Source organism: Macaca mulatta, chromosome 8 (genome assembly GCF_049350105.2).
Source record: "Macaca mulatta isolate MMU2019108-1 chromosome 8, T2T-MMU8v2.0, whole genome shotgun sequence".
In the NCBI taxonomy this organism is placed as follows: Eukaryota; Metazoa; Chordata; class Mammalia; order Primates; family Cercopithecidae; genus Macaca; species Macaca mulatta.
The window spans coordinates 136861036-136868633 of NC_133413.1; the positions used below are offsets into that span (position 1 = coordinate 136861036).

General features: G+C 41.6%; 1 pseudogene; it reads right to left on the reverse strand.

Annotated features, from left to right (window-relative positions):
* Positions 1-287: 287 nt before the first annotated feature.
* On the reverse strand, positions 288-1973 carry LOC144330557 (histone-lysine N-methyltransferase SETMAR-like; annotated as a pseudogene).
* Positions 1974-7598: the final 5625 nt, after the last annotated feature.

Sequence of the window (7598 nt, forward strand, 5' to 3'; positions counted from 1 at the left end):
CTTTAAAGAGTCTGTCCCCAAAAACAGTCAGTGACATTCTGAGGTACTGGGGATTCAGACTCCAACAAATGAATTTGGGTGGGGGACCCAATTCAGTCTATAGCAACCACTCCACTAGGCTGTCTGTTTAGTGGCCAGAAAACAATGGATACAAAAGTAACAGAATGTAAGGGAAAAAGTTCTCAGGAAGGTATAAATAAATAAATAAATTCCTGAGATATTACTTTATAATAAATAAACAAACTGCAACCTGAGGTTGATGCAAACGTAATTGCAACACATCTTTATTAATCAAAATAGCAACCATTACAATTACAATCAACATATATTTGCCAATGAGAAATAAGTTTGTTTATTCCTGTAGCATAAAAATCCATGCTTCCAGATTTGATGAACTCTTGAAAAGCATTTTCTTCATCCTGTTGGTTGTGAAGTGTTTTCCCTCCAAAAAGCTGTTGAGGTGCTTGAAGAAGTGGTAGTCAGTTGGCAAGAGGTCAGGTGAACATGGTGGATGAGGTAAAACGTCGTAACCCAATTTGTTCAACATTTTTTTTTTTTTTTAGACAGAGTCTCACTCTGTCTCCCAGACTGGAGTGCAGTGGCACGATCTCAGCTTACTGCAACCTCCGTCTCCCAGGTTCAAGAGGTTCTCTCACATCAGCCTCCCGAGTAGCTGGGATTACAGGCACCTATGCCTGTAATTTTACTATGCCTGGCTAATTTTTACATTTTCACCATGTTGGCCAGGCTGGTCTCAAACTCCTGACCTTAAGTGATCCGCCCACATTGGCCTCCCAAAGTGCTGGGATTACAGGCATGAGCCACTGCACCTGGCCTAATTTGTTCAACTTTTGAAGGATTGGCTGTGTGACATGCAGTCGGGTGTTGTGGAGAATTGGGCCCTTTCTGTGGACCAATACCAGCTGTAGGTGTTGCAGTTTTTGGTGTATCTCATCAATTTGCTGAGCATACTTCTCAGATGTAATGGTTTCAGCAGGATTCGGAAAGCTGTAGTGGATCAGGCCGGCAGCAGACCACCAAACAGTGACGGTGACCTTTTGCGGGTTTTTTTGTTTTGTTTTGTATGTGTTTTTTATTTGTTTGTTTGTTTTGTTTTGTTTTGTTTTTTTAGATGGAGTTTTACTCTTGTTGCCCAGGCTGAAGTGCAATGAATGGCATGATCTAGGCTCACTGAAACCTCCGCCTCACTGCTTCAAGCGATTCTCCTCCCTCAGTATCCTGTGTAGCTGGGATTATAGGCACCCGCCACCATGCCCGGCTAATTTTTTTGTATTTCTTTGGTAGAGATGGGGTTTCATCATGTTGACCAGGCTGGTCTCGAACTCCTGACCTCAGGTGATCCACCCACCTCGGCCTCCCAAAGTGTTGGCATTACAGGCATGAGCCACCATGCCAGGCTGACTGTGACCTTTTATTTGGTGCAAGTTTGGCTTTGGGAAGTGCTTTGGAGCTTCTCGGTACAACCACTGAACTGGTTGTTGCCGGTTGTTGTACAAAATCCACTTTTCATCACAGTCTAGTCAGGAAATGGCTCGTTGTTGTTGGATAGAATAAGAAAAGATGACACTTCAAAACAACAATTTTTTTATTTTCACTCAGCTCATGAGGCACCCACTTATCGAGCTTTTTCACCTTTCCAATTTGGTTCAAATGCACACAACCATACAATGGTTGATGTTGAGTTCTTTGGCAACTTCTCCTGTAGCTGTAAGAGGATCAGCTTCAATGATTTCTCTCACTTGGTCGTTGTCAACTTCCGATGGCTGGTCGCTATGCTCCTCATCTTCAAGACTCTTGTCTCCTTTGCAAAACTTCTCGAACCATGACTGCACTGTACGTTCATTCGCAGTTCCTGGGCCAAAGGCGTTGGTGATGTTGCAAGTTGTCTCCGCTGCTTTACAACCCATTTTGAACTCAAATAAGAAAATCACTCGAATTTGCTTTTTATCCATAGTCTCAAATCAACATAAAATAAACAGCAAGTAATAAGTCATTAGCAAAAAACATAAAGCGAGAAATGCACATTAAAATGATGTGTAACATAACCGCATTTATTTAAGAATGTATTCCAAATAGAAATGGCATGAAATGGCAAATTTCAACAATGCAGAAACCATGATTACTTTGGCACCAACCCAATACATATGGGAATTAAGAGAAAAGAATTATCTCTAGCTCTTGAAATGTGGCAGGGATTTGAGGAAGAAACAAAATGTCCATCAGTGTTCTTAGCCACAGCAATCAAGACCAACTCTGGCTTCCATAAAGAGATTTTCTTGTTTTTAATTCTGGGAAGAATACCAGGAGACTCACAGAATACAAGGAAAGGATGAAGAGTATGACTTGTGAAAAAATAAATAGAAGTTTTTCCAAGAGGTCTGGGTAGCAGGAACCAATGAAGAGCCTTTTCAGAATGCCTCTGCCAGAATGAATGTGTGTGTTGCTTCTGCCATTACAGCATATCCCTTGAGAGTCACATTCCAAAGATATAAAATTGAACAAGGCTATCTTGAGACGTGTGTCCACTCTTTGGCTTGGGGAACCTAGGACACTTGGCAAAAAGGCTATATCCAATAGGAGTAGGTGGTACCCTAAAGAGATACCAAGGCAGGAGGAATAAGAGGTGAGGAGACAAAAGCAGCACCACAAGTGGATGTATTATTCTGATGTTAAAGCTGGGGAAACTGAGACTTAGCTTTAGGGATAACTGGTATCTTAAGAGACCTAGGAATTGTAAGACACCTTGCTAATTCCAAATAATGTAGTCTTTCTACTTACCCCATAGTGCATCAGTCTGCCCACTCCCAGAGTGAATACATTAATACATGAGTACATATATAAATAAACAGGCAAATACATGACTAGGCTAGAATTCCAGAATTTCAATCCACTTATTTATATATACTTACTTTCACTACTAAATTGAATTGAAGGTCTAGGTATGCTTAATAAAGGAGCTTTCTTTATTTGGTTATCATCAATATTCAATGAAGAATTTGAATCCACATAATCTACTTATTGTAAAAGAGGAGCAAGTTCTAGTTTTTCCTCCTGTCAATTCACCTGGGCCTTGACAAGCTGAGGAGCCTTTGTATGCAGCTAAACTCCTGCAGGTGATCTCTGCTTTTCTGCCATTGTCAAGCCCACCAGGCAGGGGTCAGGTCCAACTCTGTTCACAGTACCCCTTGATCCATTATTGTAGCCAACAATGTGAACAGCTTTGTCTTATACACACAAGAAGGAAGACCACACTTCCATGTTTGGGGAAAGGGAGTTGGGATGTGGCAGGAATACAACAAGCTCTGCATCAATCAATCAGGTATGTATTGAGCCGCCACCTATGTTGTCAATGCTAAGCAAGCCCACAAGAGAAAAAGCAAATGAATAAGCCAGCAGGTGCTTCTTAGGAATGTTTTGTCTCTATAGCTTAGTAACTAAGACCTGAGAGCTGGCATGTTAGACAAACCCAGACATCTACAGGATACTTGACCAGTACACCTTAAGACTGTCAAGGTTATGAAGAGCAAGGAAGGTCTAAGCAACTACAATAGACCAGAGAAGAATGAGAAGACATAGTTACTAAATGCAATGTGGTATTCTGGATTGCCTGATGAAATAGAGAGAGGACTGTATTGTGGTAAATAGTGTCCCTCCCAAAAAATGTATTTCCACCAATAACCTGTGACTCTGACCTTATTTGGAAACAGGGCCTTTGCAGATGTAATCAACTTGAAATGAGATCACACTGGGTTAGGGTGGGCCATAAAAGCAATATCAGAAGAGAAAATTTTGTATACAGAGACACAGACATAGGGAAGATCAGCAAGGGAAGTTGGAGACAGTGATTGGAGCGATGCATCTACAAGTCAAGAAACAGCAAGGACTGCCAGCAATCACTGGAAGCTAGAAGAGGAAATGCGAAACACTTTCCCGGTGCCTTCAGAGGGAGCATGGCCTTCCGGGCACCTTGATTTTGGATACCTAGCCTCAGCCAATTTTTCCGATGTCAGTCACTGACCCAGTTAATAACAGTGCTCACATTTACACTCAGATATACACACACTAGTAAGTGTTAGTGCTTACTGTGTGCAAAGACCTACTGCTTGGCTCTTTGCATGCTTTTGTGTGTGTGTGTGTGTGTGTGTGTGTGTGTGTGTGTGTGTGTGACAGGGTCTCACTCTGTCTCTCAGGCTGGAGTGCAGTGATGCAATCTTGGTTCACTACAACCTCTGCCTCCCGGGTTCGAGAGATTGAAACAACGGAGTAAGTTTCTGTTGTTATTAGCCACCCAGCCTGTGGTATTTTGTTATGGTAGCCATGGAAAACTAATGTAAGGACATTAATAGAAAAAAATGTTAAATATAGATAAAAGCTGGGGCTCAGTCAATAATAATGTACTGATGTTTCTTTCTTTCTTTCTTTTTCTTTTTTGGTTGTTTGTTTTAAGGAGCAAGGAGTTTAATAGGCAAGAAAGAAGGGGGAAGAAAGAAAGAAGAAGCTCCCCTGTACAGGGATAGAGGGAGGGAGGCTCCAAAGCTGAGAGACGGAACCCCATATGTTGATTTCTTAGTTTGACAAACCTACCACCACAATATAAGATGTCATCAATAGAGTAAATTGGGTGAAGATTATACCAGGTTTCTGTGTGTTATCTTTACAAGTTCTCTATAAAATTATTCCAAAAATGTTTTTAAAGTTTATTTTTGGGGAAGAAAAAGCAACACACAGGCTGTGTCATCTTTGAATGGTCAGCTCCCTAAGCTTTGGTCTCTTCATGCATTAAATGGAGATAATCATAGCCCTAGTCAGAGTTGCGGGTTTTAAAATGCAATAATGCATAGAAAGTGCTTAGCAGGTCACGCCTTTTTCCATTTTGATTCTGTCACTTGGTCTATTTGCCAGCCTTTCCAAAATCATGTCACCGTGAATTTGCCCAGTTCATGCCCTCCTTCATGCTGTTGCTTAAAATATTAACAGTGAAAAGGACAGAACCCTGCAGGCTGCTGCTGGATTCAGTGGCAGCAACTCCACTGAACAACGATAGTCTTCCAATTCGCTATGGATCCAGCTAACTCATGTGTTCCATCTCAGGTTAAAATCTAGGCACCCCATGAATCAACATTTCCCACATGCCCAATAATTGAGTAACCTTAATAAAAAATAAGTGAAGTTAAGCTAGGACAGATATGATGCAGACAAGGAAAATTTTTTAAGTGACATAACATAATGGTTAGGTGGAGTTAGATTAACTAGATTCGAACCCTAGCTATACTACTTACTGGTGGTGTGCTATTGGGTAATTCAGTTACAGTCTCTTAGCCTCATTTCTCTCATTTATAAAATAAAGGCAAAAATACCTTTCACATAAAGTTGTTAAAAAGATTACATTTAAAAATACATGCCAAATGGCCAGGCACAGTGGCTCCTGCCTATAATCCTAGTGGTTTGGGAGGCCAAGGTAGGTAGATTGCTTGAGGCCGGGAGTTCGAGACCATCCTGGCCAATGTGGCAAAACCCCGTATCTACTAAAAATACAAAAATTAGCTAGGCATGGTGGCCCGTGCCTGTAGTCCTAGCTACTTGGGAGGGTGAGGCATGAGAATCGCTTGATCCCAGGAGGCAGAGGTTGCAGTGAGCCAAGATCGCACCACTGCACTCCAGCCTGGATGACAGAGTCAGACTCTGTCTCAAAAAAGAAAAAAACAAAAGCAAACCAAACCAAACCAAAACCAGCACCATGCTGCAAAGAGCTAAGCCATAGGACTTTGCACACAATAACCACTGATATTTACTAATGTGTGTGTATGTCTGAGTGTATATGCGAGCACTGTCATTCACTGGAGTAGTGAATGACATCGTAGGGACACAAAAATAGACGTTTGAGGAAAACCCTGTACACATGAGGGCACAAGGGACCAAAGGGAGACTGTGACTGGCCCAAGGTCACAGTGCAAGCGAATGACAGAGGCACCAGTACAATAGGACTCATGACTCCTAAGGCAGTTACTCTGCAGGAATCTTAGCAATAATCTAACTGTTTTTATTTTGTAAATATGGAAACTGAATCCCAAAAAACCACAGGGGATAGAGCTTATTCAGGGCACCATGATTTATTAGTGGTAATCCCATGTGTTTCAACTCCTGGCCCATGCTTTTCTGTGGCTTTTCTGAGTTCTCAATAGCACCTAATAAAATCTACACATCAATGATCCAGTCTGCAGGCAAAGAGTTGACTGTTGATATCTAGCATCTCAAAAGCCAGGGGCAGCTCTGAGAGCTGTCAGACCTTTGGGCCAGGACAGTGAAGATGAGGACAGTAAAGTCCGGCAGCTTTGATTCAAACATAGTGCTTGCTGAAAGACCTGTGGTTGTACTTTAATGTAAGTACCTAAAAAAGCACAGTAATCCCAGAGGCTTAGACAGTTTACATCCCAGCTAAGCAGTACTTTGGGCTCTTGGAAGCACCAAGTATATTCCAGCCTAGCCTGGCCTCATTTGGACTGTGAATGTATGATAAAAATCACCTCTTCCTGTGCTGCAGTTAATATTAGAAATTACGGTAACAGAGTTTCAAAGTGCCTTGTGGTTTTTTAAAGAGACATTTTGACTGTTAGCCATTGTCTCGTTTGATCCTCACAACAGCACTTCAGGTTATTGTTGTTATTATTATGTAGTAGTCCCTGTATTATACATAAGAAAACAGGGTCAGGGAGATAGAGTATTTAATATGATTTGGCTCTGTATCCCCACCCAAATCTCATCTTGAACTGTACTCCCATAATTACCACAGGTTATGGGAGGGACCTGGTGGGATATAATTCAATCATGGGGGCAGTTTCTCCCATACTGTTCTCATGGTAGTGAATAAGTCTCATGAGATCTGGTGGTTTTATAAGAAGAAACCCTTTTTGCCTGGCTCTCTTTGCCTGCTGCCATCCATGTAAGATGTGACTTGCTTCTGCTTGCCTTCTGCCATGATTGTGAGGCTTCCCCAGCCATGTGGAACTGTAAGTCAATTAAACCTCTTTCTTTTGTAAATTGCCTAGTCTCAGGTATGTCTTTATCAACAGTGTGGAAACAGTTGAATAAAGTATTGGTGACTTTATTGACAAATATATATTATCAACAATGATAATAAGGAAAATAATACTTGTAGATTTTGCTGAGCATGTATCACTGTCCCAAACATTTTAAATGTATTTGTGGTTTAGTTTCCACATAACTCAGTGAGATTGGTGATAGCATTGTCTAGTTTTACTCTGAGACACAGAGAGATTAAGCAACTTCCCTGAGCTCACACAGCTAAGAAATGGAGGAGTCAAGATGTGATGCCAGGCAATCTATCCCCAGAGTCCTTGTTTTTACCATCAACTGCAGCAAATGTGGCCTCTTGCTCAACAATAAACTGTTGAACCGAATCAGACAGAGGTGTCATGCACATCCGTGTAAAGAGACCACCAAACAGGCTTTGTGTGAGCAATAAAACTTTTTAATCACCTGGGTGCAGGCCGGCTGAGTCCGAAAAGAGAGTCAGGGAAGGGAGATAGGGATAGGGCTGTTTTATAGGACTTGGGTAG